This window comes from Symphalangus syndactylus, chromosome 17 (assembly GCF_028878055.3).
Source record: "Symphalangus syndactylus isolate Jambi chromosome 17, NHGRI_mSymSyn1-v2.1_pri, whole genome shotgun sequence".
In the NCBI taxonomy this organism is placed as follows: domain Eukaryota; kingdom Metazoa; phylum Chordata; class Mammalia; order Primates; family Hylobatidae; genus Symphalangus; species Symphalangus syndactylus.
The window spans coordinates 87,636,375-87,650,531 of NC_072439.2; positions in this window are offsets into that span (position 1 = coordinate 87,636,375).

Here is a 14,157-nt window from a genome sequence, read left to right on the forward strand (position 1 = left end):
GACTACAGGCGCCCGCCACCACGCCCGGCTAATTTTTTGTATTTTTTTAGTAGAGACGGGCTTTCACCGTGGTCTCAATCTCCTGACCTCGTGATCCGCCCGCCTCGGCCTCCCAAAGTGCTGGGATTACAAGCGTGAGCCATCCATTTTTTAACTTATGAATAATCCTGCTGTGAACATTCATGTACAAGTTTTTGTACGAGCACGTTTTTATTTCTCTTAGGTATACACCTAGGAATGGAATTGCTGGATTGTATAGTAATCCTACGGTTAATTTGGGGGGAAACTGCCAAACGGTTTTCCACAGTGGCTGCATTCATTTTACATTTCACACTGCCACCAGCAGTGTATGTGGCTTCCAATTTCCCCACATCCTCACCAATACTTGTTATATTGTATTAAAAAAAAATTGACCAGGCACGGTGGCTTATGCCTGTAATCCCAGCACTTTGGGAGGCCGAGGTGGGCAGATCACCTGAGGTCAGGAGTTTGAGACCAGCCTCAACATGGCGAAACCCTGTCTCTACTGAAAATACAAAGTTAGCTGGGCGTGGTGGTGCATGCCTGTAATCCTAGCTACTCGGGAGGCTGAGGCAGGATAATTGCTTGAACCTGGGAGGCGGAGGTTGCGGTGAGCCGAGATTGCGCCATTGTACTCCAGCCTGGGCAACAAGAGTGAAACTCCGTCTCAAAAAAAAAAAAAAAAAAATTATAACCACTCTAGTGGGTGTAAAGTGGTGTCTCGATGTGGTTTTGGTTTGCATTTCCCTAGCGATAATGATAATGCTTTCATGTGTTTATTGGTGATTTGTAGATCTTTGGAGAAACGAATATTCTGATACTTTGCCCATTTTTAATTGGGTTATTTATCGTCTTATTATTGAGTTATAAGAGCTTGCAATTTGGCTCTTGGTTAGTGTAAAATAGTCATCCGGAACAGGATCAATATTTGAGGTACCTGAGACCCAGAGATCTGGTGATGACTCAAGTGTTAAGTGACTAAATAACTTTTGAATGGGCTGTGCCCTTTTCCTGAGAACACCTGTACTCCCAACACACACCTAAACCTGGACTCCTACTCAGATCTCTGGCCTTATCTTACTTTTTGGTTTAGATTAGATTAGATCTCTTGTTTATACATTCTTATGGCACCTCTTGACATTCATATTACTCACAACTATAATTAAAGAATAATAATTATATAATTATTTTATTTTCATTATTATTTCTTTGTGGGTTTTTTTTTTTTTTTTGAGACCGAGTCTCGCTCTGGCGCCTAGGCTGGAGTGCAGTGGTGCGATCTTGGCTCACTGCAAACTCTGCCTCCTGGGTTCAAGCAATTCTCCTGCCTCAGCCTCTGGAGTAGCTGGGGCTACAGGCACCCGCCACCACGCCCGGCTAATTTTTGTATTTTTAGTAGAGACGGGGTTTCACTGTGTTAGCCAGGATGGTCTCGATCTCCTGACCTCGGGATCCGCCCGCCTTGGCCTCCCAAAGTGCTGGGATTACAGGCATGAGCCACTGCGCTCAGCCCTATTTGCATTATTATTTCTGTGATTGTAACTTGTATGTCTGTCTTCCACACTAGATAATAAGTTCCTTAAGGGCAGGGCTGGTGCCTGTTTTGACCACTGCCTTATACATAGTGCCTGGCACACAGTAAGCCTTTAGTAGTACTTGTTGAATGATTAAAAGAAAGCAACGTATGAATTTAGAATTGATTGGGTAGGCATCAGGGTGCCTTTAGAGGTCCCTGAGCAGGAGACTAACTTGCTAAAAGTAGGCAAGATTGTCCTGGCAAAGATAGGGAGGTCAGGCTGCAGGTCTTGTGTCATTCATGTCTGTGTCTCCAGCATCTAGCGCAGGGCCATGCTGTTGAATGAGTGGCCATGTGGGGTATGGATCCAGTACTGTAAATATGAGGCAGTGAGGATTAGATTCCCAAGGCAGCAAGAATGAGGACTAAGCAGGGAGTAGGGAGACTATGAAAGGGTGGGCTTGATTGGCCAATGTGATAGGAATATGGGGAAAGGGATAGTCAGAAATGACTGTAAAAACCTTGAGCCCTAGGCTGAGTGAGGTGGCTCACATATATAATCCCAGCACTTTGGGAGGCTGAGGCAGGTGGATCACCTGAGGTCAGGAATTCAAGACAAGCCGGGCCAACATGGTGAAACTCCATCTCTACTAAAAATACAAAAATTAGCCGGGCGTGGTGGCAGGCACCTGTAATCCCAGCTACTCAGGAGGCTGAGGCAGGAAAATCGCTTGAACCTGGGCAGTGGAAATTTCAGTGAGCCGAGATTGCACCACTGCACTCCAGCCTGGGTGACAGAGTGAGACTCCCATCTCAAAAAACAAAAACAACAACAAAAATGTCTAGTCCTGGTAGGTGAGATATATACAGAGAAAATAATGCACCCAATTGGGAATGCTGTCTAACAGGCTTACTCCTGTAGCTTAGAGCCAAGCCAGAGGCTGCACTCAAATTTGTTTGTTGTTGTCTCCTTCCAGAGTCATAGACTCTCTCATCCAGCATTTCTTGATTAATTTTCAACTTCTGCCCTGGGATTCACTAGTGCATTCTGTCTTTAGTGGGGTTTTTGTTGTTGTTGTTTTGTTTTGTCTTCTCTCATTTAGTCATTCAACATACTGGGTAACAGGCAAGGAGCAGATCACAGATGACCATGTATGCCTAGCTAAGGAGTTCAGATTTTTTTTAATGGGCAGTAGAGAAGTATTGAGGGGTGCTGAAAAGGTGAATTATACTTTCAATTTTAAGTTTGAGAACAGTGGTGGCAGTGTGGTGCATGGGTTTGAGGAGTGATTTGAGCAGGGAAGATTGGAGACCGGGAGCAGGTGAGGAGCCAGGCTTCTGTTCTGAGCTGCACCCGGTGGACGTAGCAAGGGTCAGTAAGAGCTGAGAGCCGGGCCTTGTGCTCTGTACAACCAAAGGAAGGGCCTCCTTTTTCACATTCACATGTCATCCTTTGGGACAGTGGCAGCCAGGCCGGGAGCCCAGTTCCTAGACTCTTTCAACAGTCCAGATAAGGAATAAAAAGAGCAAGCAAGTGAGTGAACCTGACCTAAGGCGGTGGCCAATGAGGTTAGAGAGGATGGAGATGACTTGCTGTGCTGGTTGCTCCCAATTCATACTTTTTGCCTGCTCTGTGAAAACAGATCTGGAACCTTTCAATATTTTTCTTTGTCAGAATTGGACAGGCATTACAGGTGGAAAGGTTTTACTTCCCGATTCCTGTGTGTGTGCCACAGGCTCCTGCAGCACTTGAGGCTTCCCCAGGGACCAGCTCCTGCAGAGCATAGCTGTCTCCAACACTGAGCTTCTGTAGTATGCTGACAGTGTCTCTAGTTTCCTGGCTCCTGCAGTGCCTGGCAGCCAGCAGCACCTAGTAGCCAGCAGCTGCCTCTAGAGCACCCGTTCCCACCCCTGGCCAGGTTTGGTAACGTTTGCAGCTTCTTCAGCGTCTGGCTCCTGCAGTGTGTAGCTCCAAGCAGCAACCAGCAGAGGGCAGCCCCTCCTGGAGCCACATCAGGTAGTTTTGTAGGTGAGATGTCCCCCATAAACAACTGTCCCTGGCACCTTAAAGATTTCTGGAAAATCCCAGGGGCAGGTTTTCATGAAGTTCTGCCAGTGTGGCATCATGGCAACTTTTCTGTGTTCCAGAGATCCATGGCTGTGCCCTCTCCAAAGTCTGAATCTGAGTTCTTGAGGGAAAAGGAGGTTCTTCTTGGGGACTCTATCTCAGACCTAGAGCTAGGGCTCCTCCTTATATCTGCTATTCCCATATTATTAAGAGTTCTCTTTACTTCTTACTAGTTAATCCATCATTACTCCTATCCTCACTCACCTCAGTACCCCTATTACTAACTTATAGTTAGTAATTACACATATATAACTTCCCCTATTCAAATTACTGTGTATTTGATCTCTCCTGATTGGAGATATCAGAATTCAGAATGGACAGACTGATTCAGAATTTTTGCCAGGAGTGGTCTCTCAAAATACTACTGAGATGTGGAGGTGAAGGAGAAAGGGAAGCTAGAGTAACTGCTCATCATTTTATCCCTCCTGACCTCATTTTTCTTCCTAGCTAATGGTATCAGTGGTACCATCTCCAAATGGAGACATCAAGTGAGTACTGGTTATAGCATTCTAGGGCTCAAGGGATAGCTGGGTGGAATATACAGAAATGAAATTACTAGTATAGAGATAGTCAAGGAAACCTTACTTTGAGTAAGTGAGATCTTCAAGGGAGTGGTGTAGGAGTGCTCTCAGAGAACTAATGGCACTGCATCTCTGTATAAAAAGTGACGAACACCCACTCACTACTTGGAAGTACGAATGTGGAAGTCAAAAACTTTGAGACTTAATTAAGGCAGGTCTTCATGAACCAGCTTAGGACTGAGTGGAAATTAAGAACAACATTGAGTTACTATACTGACTATGGCTACATATTGTAGATAATTGAGTTGAAACAACCAATCACTTTCAATGTTCTGAACCCTAAAAAAGGTGGATCACCTAAGGTCAAGAGTTCGAGACCAGTCTGGCTAACATTGCGAAACCCTGTCTTTACTAAAAAATACAAAAATTAGCCGGACGTGGTAGGTAGATGCCTGTAATCCTAGCTACTCGGGAGGCTGAGGCATGAGAATTGCTTGCACCTGGGAGGCAGAGGTTGCAGTGAGCAGAGATCGCACCATTACACTCCAACCTGGGTGACAAGAGCGAAACTCTGTCTCAAAGAAAAAAAAAAGAGAGAGAGAGAGAGAAGAACTAAATAAAAGACTTTCTCCAGATACTTAAGAGAAATCTGGGAAAGAGAGGAAGAGAATACAAATTAGAATACCTAAATAACAAAATTTAGAGCTCAAAAATTAAACATGAAGAAAGTGTTTTGTCTTAGAATTATTATTATGTTACTAATATAGGGTGGGGATAAAAATTCAAACAATAAGAAATGTGCAAAGTGAAAAATGCAAACCCTATTTTCTATCCTCTCTTTCCCAGTCTCGCTTCTCAGAGGTCACCCTAGTTAAAAAATGTAGTGCATAACCTTCTAGACCTTAGATAGATAAATTTTAAATTTTTATTTATTTTTATTTATTTATTTATTTGTTTATTTTGAGACGGAGTCTTGCTCTCTCCCAGGCTGGAGTGCAGTGGCAAGATCTCGGCTCACTGCAAGCTCCGCTTCCCGGGTTCACGCCATTCTCCTGCCTCAGCCTCCCAAGTAGCTGGGACTATAGGCGCCCGCCACCACACCCAGCTAATTTTTTGTATTTTTAGTAGAGATAGGGTTTCACTGTGCTAGCCAGGATGGTCTTGATCTCCTGACCTCGTTATCTGCCCGCCTCAGCCTCCCAAAGTGCTGGGATTACAGGCATGAGACACCGAGCCTGGCCTTAACATTTTCTTTTCATAAACAAATCAATCATGCTATACATATTTTTTATTTTTTTATTTTTATTTATTATTTTTTTGAGACAAAGTCTCACTCTGTTGCGTGGGCTGTTGTCTCGAACTCCTGACTTCAGGTGACCCACCCGCCTCAGCCTCCCAAAGTGCTGGGATTGCAGGCATGAGCCACCATGCCCCGCTCATATTTTTAAATTTTTAACATGGTATTCTGTAACTTGCTTTTTTCGCTTAGCAATCTAAAATATACTAAATATTGTTCCACGTCAGTACACATAGATTTATCTCATATTTTAAAACAGTTATATGGTATTCTGTTGCAAATATGTGCCATAACCTATTTTACCATTGCCTATTTATGGAGACCTGGAGGGTGAGAAGCCAGTCATTTAAAGAGCAGAGAAAACTGTGTTCCTGGGAAGGGCTTAGCAAGGTCACAAAGGCACTGGGGTGAGGATTTTGTCGGGTTCCAGGAACAGAGAGACCCAACCATGGGATCCCAGTGGGTCCATCTGAGGACCAGAGAGAGACTGTGGTGCAGAGAGCAGGGCTTGGACTTCCTGGGGTTGTTTCCTGCCTCCACAGTAGCTCTCTGAGAGACCCTGGGCAAGTGTAACCTCTGTGCCTCTGTGGCTTCATCTGTAAAATAGGAATGATAATAATACCTACTTCCAAGGCTTGTTGTTAGGATCCAAAGACTTACTATCCATAAAGCCCTTAGAACAATGTCTAACCCATAATAAGTCAGCAGTGATTATGCAGGTCATGGAAAGGATGTCAGATGTTATGTAAGTGCAGTGGGGGCTGGGCGTGGTGGTTCACGCCTGTAATTCCAGCACTTTGGGAGGCCAAGGCAGGTGGATGGATCACTTGAGGTCAGGAGTTCAAGACCAGCCTGGCCAACATGGCGAAACCCTGTCTCTACCAAAAAAATACAAAAATTAGCCAGGCATGGTGGCAGGCACCTGTAACCCCAGCTACTCGGAAAGCTGAGGCAGGAGAATCTCTTGAACCCGGAAGGCAAAGGTTGCAGTTAGCCAAGATCGTGCCACTGCACTCCAGCCTGGGCAATAGAGTGAGACTTTGCCTCAAAAATAAATAAATAATTAAATAATTAAATAAATGCAATGGGAAGCTATCGAAATGTTTTAATCAGGGGAATGTCTTGACTCAGTTCTTTATTTTTATAAGATTACATTCTCCATTGGATGGAGAATGGGTTGGAAGGAGGTAAAAGCTAGAAGACCAGTTAGGAAGCTATTGCACTTGTCCAGGTAAGAGACCATTGCAACACAGTAATAGCGAAGGAGACAGAGAAAAAAGGGCAGTGGTAGATCTATTTTGGGGCCAGAATTGAGTGGACTTGTAATAGGGTAAGGGGATGGAGATGTCAAGAACTCAAGAAGGTCTATTGTGCCCCAGACTGAGATGGGGAAACTTGAGGAAGAAGGAGTTTGGGCAGGGCTAAGGGGACAAGAATTTGATTTTGAATTAAGTTTGAGATGCTTTGAAACATCAAAGTGGAAGTTGTCAAGTAGGCAGTTGAATATACAAATATAAAACTGGATATTCTTTAAAATCTTATTATACATTTGGAAGTTATAAATCATATTTGCTTTCATCCATGAATTTTTATTTAACATGGAGTAATTAAGTGACTAATTATACACTGAGCACTGAATTTTTTTGTTGGCAATGGAATGTTGTAATTGGCTTTTTTGTCCTGATTATGAAAGTGATGTTATATCTTGCATGTATAATACTGGCTGCATAATATTCTACCATATGGCTGTACATAATTTATTTAATCATTTTCTTTGTTTTTCTAGTTTTTCAATATTTTAAATAACAAAATTGAGTATTTTTGTATATAAATTTATATCTGAGTTTTAAACTTTTTTGCTTAAGATAGATTCCTAAAAGAAGAATACTTAGGGAAAATACTTTGTCAACAAGTATGATCTTTTTTAGGACTTTTGAAACATATTGTCAACTTACTTTCCAGAAAAGTTGCATTAATTTACACTCCTAGTAGCAATGACTGTTCACTACACCATTGGCATCATAACTAAAAAGTTTTTTAATAGGTGAAAAATGGCATTTTGTAGTTTTAATTTGCATTTCTTTTACAAGTGACATGGATTATCTCTGCTAATCTCTTACTGCTTTTACCATGAAATGGTGGCTGTGGTTCTCCCTGCCTGCTGTGCTCTCCCCACCCACACTATCTCCTTCACCTGGTTAATTCCTACCCATTCTTCATCTTTCATCTCCAGTGACACCCCTCAGTATTGACTGCCCTCCTCCTGCCTCCAATAATATGTCTGATTTTTTTGATAGATGTTCTCATAGACTTGTGATCTTCTCCTGAGCCACTTATTTCTACTTGAAATTATATATTTACTAATGGAATTGTTCAGTTAATGCTTATTCCCCCAAAACTCTAAGCTTCAGGAAGGTAGGAATCTTTTGCTCATAGTTGAATTTCCATTCAATAAACGGTTGTGGAATGAATGAACGCATGAAAAAGAATGAATAGGAAGTAGGAAGGGAAAGGTACTATGATTGGCTAACCTGGGTCATGTGTCTACCCCTCTTTCTTGGAGGCAGGTCTATTACTGGAATAAACAGTGACACAAATATAGTTAGTAAGAAATTATTATGAGCTGAGCAGCTATTCCGATTTGTGTCAGCCACAAGAAGTTTAAAATTTTTCTGTACTCAGACCTACAAATATTCTTTGTTAAAATTTTATTGCATTTAGGCTTAGAATGTCTTTTCTCACTCTGAGATGACATGTATCCTTACATTTTCCTCTAGGTTTTAAAAAGTGATTTCTTGGCCGGGCGCGGTGGCTCACGCTTGTAATCCCAGCACTTTGGGAGGCCGAGGCGGGTGGATCACGAGGTCAGGAGATCGAGACCACAGTGAAACCCCGTCTCTACTAAAAATACAAAAAAAAATTAGCCGGAGGCCGGGCGCGGTGGCTCACGCTTGTAATCCCAGCACTTTGGGAGGCCGAGGCGGGCGGATCACGAGGTCAGGAGATCGAGACCACGGTGAAACCCCGTCTCTACTAAAAAATACAAAAAATTAGCCGGGCGCGGTGGCGGGCGCCTGTAGTCCCAGCTACTCGGAGGCTGAGGCAGGAGAATGGCGTGAACCCGGGAGGCGGAGCTTGCAGTGAGCCGAGATTGCGCCACTGCACTCCAGCCCGGGCGACAGAGCGAGACTCTGTCTCAAAAAAAAAAAAAAAAAAAAAAAAAAAAAAAAAAAAATTAGCCGGGCGTGGTGGCGGGCGCCTGTAGTCCCAGCTACTCGGAGAGGCTGAGGCAGGAGAATGGCGTGAACCCGGGAGGCGGAGCTTGCAGTGAGCCGAGATCGGGCCACTGCACTCCAGCCTGGGTGATAGAGCAAGACTCCGTCTCAAGTGATTTCTTTTAAACATTTGACAGCAGTTGGGAAGTTCTCACTTTGAAAACACTGGAGAAACCACAGAAAACAAGGTTCAGTGCAGGAACGAATTTTCTGAACTGAACAGAAGAGAAAGAGGATGACAAAGTTGATATGGGAGATTGTCTTTTACTGATTTTCTATGGGCAAATGGAATGTCTTAATGTTAATATTGTCCTCGCCAGAACTTTTTTGCTTAAGATAGATTCCTTAAGCAACTTTTTTGCTTAAGATAGAATATTTATGGGGCCAACCAACACCGTTAAAAGAAAACCCAAAGAGTGGACTGAGTTTTTAAAAAAATGTAACACAGCCTGGGCACAGTCGTTCATGCCTGTGATCCCAGCACTTTGAGCAATCAGGGATGGAGGATCACTTGAGCCCAGGAGTTCAAGACCAGCCTGGACAACAGTGGGAAACCCCATCTCTACATTGAAGAAAAAAAAAAAAAAAAAGGCCAGGTGCAGTGGCTCATGCCTGTAATCCCAGCACTTTGGGAGGTCAAGACGGGCGGATTACCTGAGGTCAGGAGTTCGAGACCAGCCTGACCAACATAGTGAAACCCTATCTCTACTAAAAATACAAAAATTAGCCAGGTGTGGTGGCCCACGCCTGTAATCCCAGCTACTTGGGAGACTGAAGCAGGAGAATTGCTTGAGCTGAGGAGACGGAGGTTGCAGTGAGCTGAGATCGTGCCACTGCACTCCAGCCTGGCTGACAGAGCGAGACTCTGTCTCAAAAAAAAAAAAAGTAACACAAATATTCACAGACAACAGCAGTATGTATGACAAGGTGAAAGGTCACATGACCAGTTATAAAAGAGTTTTCAATGCTGAACTAGTTAAAACCCTGCCTCCCATCCCCAGTCAGCCCCAACCCTTCCTGATTAGTCTAGGGAGTCCTTAGGGAGATGCTTGCTTTCTCCTTTTGGCACTTCTCTACCACTGCTTGCCACAACCCTGGGAATTGGGGGCTGTAATTCAGACTGCGTGGCTTACTTCTAAGTGTCTTAATGGAGACTCTGCTGATATTGTTCTTCTATTTGATACCTGTCAGGCCTCCGAGCCCAAGCCAGGCCATTGCATGCCCTGCGACTTGCATGTATACGCCCAGACCGCTTGAAGTAACTGAAGAATCACAAAAGAAGTGAAAATGGCCGGTCCTTGCCTTAAGTGATGACATTACCTTGTGAAAGTCCTTTTCCTGGCTCATCCTGGCTCAAAACTCTCCCCCACTGAGCACCTTGCGACCCCCACTCCTGCCCGCCAGAGAACAAACTTCCTTTGACTGTAATTTTCCTTTACCTGCCCAAGTGTTTAAAACGGCCCCACCCTATCTCCCTTCGCTGACTCTCTTTTCGGACTCAGCCCGCCTGCACCCAGGTGAAATAAACAGCCATGTTGCTCACACAAAGCCTGTTTGGTGGTCTCTTCACACGGATGCGCATGAAAATACCCTCTCTATTAAGGCTTTTTTTTTTTTAAGGTACTTTTATTGTAGCACCTCTTTATTAAGTCTTAAACTGGCTACCAGTATACTAGGAAATTTTGTTTGGTATAAGATGTAGATCGTATTATTTTTCTCCATATAGATATCACCAGTTTTGTCAACATTGGGTATGAAATAAGTTGGCTCCTCTGTGGTGCTACTTTTATTGTATATTTCCATATATGCACATGTCTATTTCTAAGCTATCTACTCTGTTCGTTTGTCTACTTGACTATGCCTGCAACAATATTGCTTAAACATTTTATTACTAAGGTTTATGGGCATGTCATTAAAACTGGTAAGAGGAGACTCTCTTTGCAATTATCTTTTTTTTTTTTTGAGACGGAGTCTCGCTCTGTCACCCAGGCTGGAGTGCAGTGGCGCGATCTTGGCTCACTGCAAGCTCTGCCTCCCAGGTTCACGCCATTCTCCTGCCTCAGCCTCCCGAGTATCTGGGACTACAGGCACCCACCACCACGCCCGGCTATTTTTTTGTATTTTTAGTAGAGACAGGGTTTCGCCGTGTTAGCCAGGATGGTCTCTATCTCCTGACCTTGTGATCCACCCATCTCGGCCTCCCAAAGTGCTGGGATTACAGGCGTGAGCCACTGCGCCCAGTCGACTTGGTTTGTTGTTCAATGAAAATGAATCTAGGTGTTGTCAGGAAGGTATTTTGTAGATGTGATTAAAATCCATTACTCTGTTAACTTTAAGTGAGGGAATTTATCCTAGATAAACTGGGTGTGCCTAATTCAATCAGTTTAAAGGTCTAAAGAGCAGAGGTGGGGCTTCCCTAAAGAAGAAAAAATTAGTCCTGTGGACTGCAGAGTCCTGTCCCTGAGAATCCCAGCCTGCCTGTCCTGATACCCTGCTGTATGGATTTCAGACTTGATGGGGGCAACCCACACAAATTCTGTGAGCCAATTTCTTGGAATAATTCTCTTAATATATATCTCCCATATAGGGAGGGTTCTGTTTTTCTGTCTTAACCCCGATACACTTTCTTTATAAAATATTTTTTAAAAGATTGACTTAGTTATTTATGAAACTTTATTCTTTAAAATAAATTGTAGAGATGTTTATTGAGTTCCTCAAAAAACGTAAAATTTTGATTTTCTTTCTTTTTCTTTTTTTATTGGTGTATAATAGTTGTACATATTTTTGGGATCATATGATATTTTGATAATTGCATACAATATGCAATGATCAAATTAGGGCAATTGGGATAGCCATCACCTCAAGCATTTATCTTTCCTTTGTGCCAGGAACATTTCACATCTCTTCTAGCTATTTTGAAATATACAATAAATTATTATTAACTATAATTTTCCTACTGTACTGTATTGAATACTAGAACTTACTCCTTTTATCTAACTATATTTTTTTATCCCTTAACCAACTTGTCTTCAGCCCCCTCATCTCTTCCTCACCTCTGATAACCACCACTCTACTCTCTACCTTCATGAGAATGAGAATAACTTTTTTTTTTTTAAACATGGTCTCACTCTTTCACCTAGACTGGAGTATAGTGGCGTGATCTCAGCTCACTCCAACCTCCGCCTCCCAGGCATGTCTTTCTATGCCTGCTTATTTCACTTAATATAAGGAACTGGATCTCCAGTTCCATTCATGTTGCTGCAAATGACATGATTTTATTATTTTTTACGGCTGACTAGTATTCCGTTGTGTATATATACCACATTAAAAAAAAATCTATTCATCCACTGATGGATGCATAGGTTGTGGCCCTCTTGGATCTTGTCTTTATTTAGAATTGTGATTTTTTTTTTTTCTTTTTGAGACAAGGTCTTGCACTGTTGCCCAGGCTGAGTGCAGTGCATGATCATGGCTCACTGCAACCTCAGCCTCCCAGGCACAAGCATTCCTCCCACCTAGCCTCCCAAGTAGCTGGTGATATGGGCAGGAGACAAGGAAGGGTAGAAGAGGGTGGCTCCCTGGCAAAGGCCCTACCCTCAAGCCTGGATACCTGCAGCCCTAAATGAGAACAGGCATTTCTGTTTTCGTGCCCTAAAATTTGCCTTTTAGCCTGCCAGGTCCACTATCCTGCCCCAGTAGAAACCCCAAACCTCAGGCTCCAGAGGAGACCAGCAGACCAGCAGACCAGCAACATCGGAACAACAAGGCAGAGAAAGGGAGAAGAGGAGGGACATCTGGATGCCGAGGTGAGTTTGGCCAGGGGTCGTTGGAGAAGAGGCCAGCTGCTGGAAGAGGCCAGCTGCTGGGAAGATCACTTTCCCACTCCATTCCCCCTTTCAGCTCCCCACTCATCTCGCTGAGAGCCACCTCCACCACTCAATTAAACCTTGCACTCAGCTGGGCACAGTGACACATGCCAGTAATCCCAGGACTTTGGGAGGCCGAGGTAAGCAGATCACCTGAGATCAGGAGTTTGAGACCAGCTTGGCCAATATGGTGAAACGCTGTCTCTCCTAAAAATACAAAAATTAGCCAGGCTTGGTGGCAGGCACCTGTAATCTCAGCTACTCGGGAGGCTGAGGCAGGAGAATCACCTGAACCCGGGTGGCAGAGGTTGTGGTGAGCTGAGATTGCACCACTGCACTCCAGCCTGGGTGACAGAGTGAGATTCCACCTCAAACAAACACACAAACAAACAAACAAAACCTTGCACTCATCCTTGGAGCCTGTGTGTGATTCGATTTTTCTGGAACACTGGGCAAGAGCTCAGGATATGGAAGGCTGTTACACTGGCCCTCTGCCCTTGTGATAAGAGCTGATTAACACTCAGGCTGTCTGCAGACAGCAAAGCTGAAAGAACTTGGTAACACTGGAGTTGCAGGCACCCACCCCTAGACACTACTGCAGGGCTGAGAGCCCAAAGCACTTGCCCTGGCCTCTGCACCTGCCTCTTTGCATGCTCCCCCTAGGGATTTGAGCTGCAAGGTGACGAACGGCAAGTTACACCCCTGTTGCACGTCCTGCAAGGGGAAATCAGGGAACTCTCCCACTTCCCTGGGACTATAGATGTGCGCCACCACACCTGGCTAATTTTTCTGTAGAGATAGGATTTCATCATATTGCCCAGGCTGGTCTTGAACTCCTGGGCTCAAGCAATCTGCCTGCCTCAGCCTCCCAAAGTGCTGGGGTACAGGTGAGAGCCGCCACGTCTGGCCTTATTTCTCTTTATAAAGGAATTGTTGTTTTTTGAGCACTACCATTTTAGGCAGGAGGTGGGAGAAGATAAAGTGTGAGAGGCTGGTTGGGGCAGGAAACTAGGCTGATAGTGAAAAAAATGTGTTGAGAAATAACAGCACTTAATTTCTTTTGAATGTGCCACATAGATTAAGTGGGTTAATTTTATTTAATCCTCACTACAACTATATGAGGTAAATACCATTATTACACCCATTTTACATAGATGAGGACATTGAAGCTGGGAGGAATAGTAAAACCTGCCTAAGGTCACAGCCTGTAGGTGGCAGAACTTGGTATTAAACAGTAAACCCAGGAATGTTATGCTCAGAAGCTTTAATCTTTCTGATATACAGCCTTCCAGTTCAGAGTAGGCTGGGCTGAGCTAATTACACTTGGAAGTAAGAGATAAACGTAGGCAAACGATTATACAGCTGAATGTTAGGAGTCGAGAATCATGCTCATTTTCTTCATTGGATAGACCTCAAAAGCAGACTTTTTTTTTTTTTTTTGAGACGGAGTCTCGCTCTGTCACCCAGGCTGGAGTGCAGTGGCGCAATCTCGGCTCACTGCAAGCTCTGCCTCCCGGATTCATGCCATTGTCC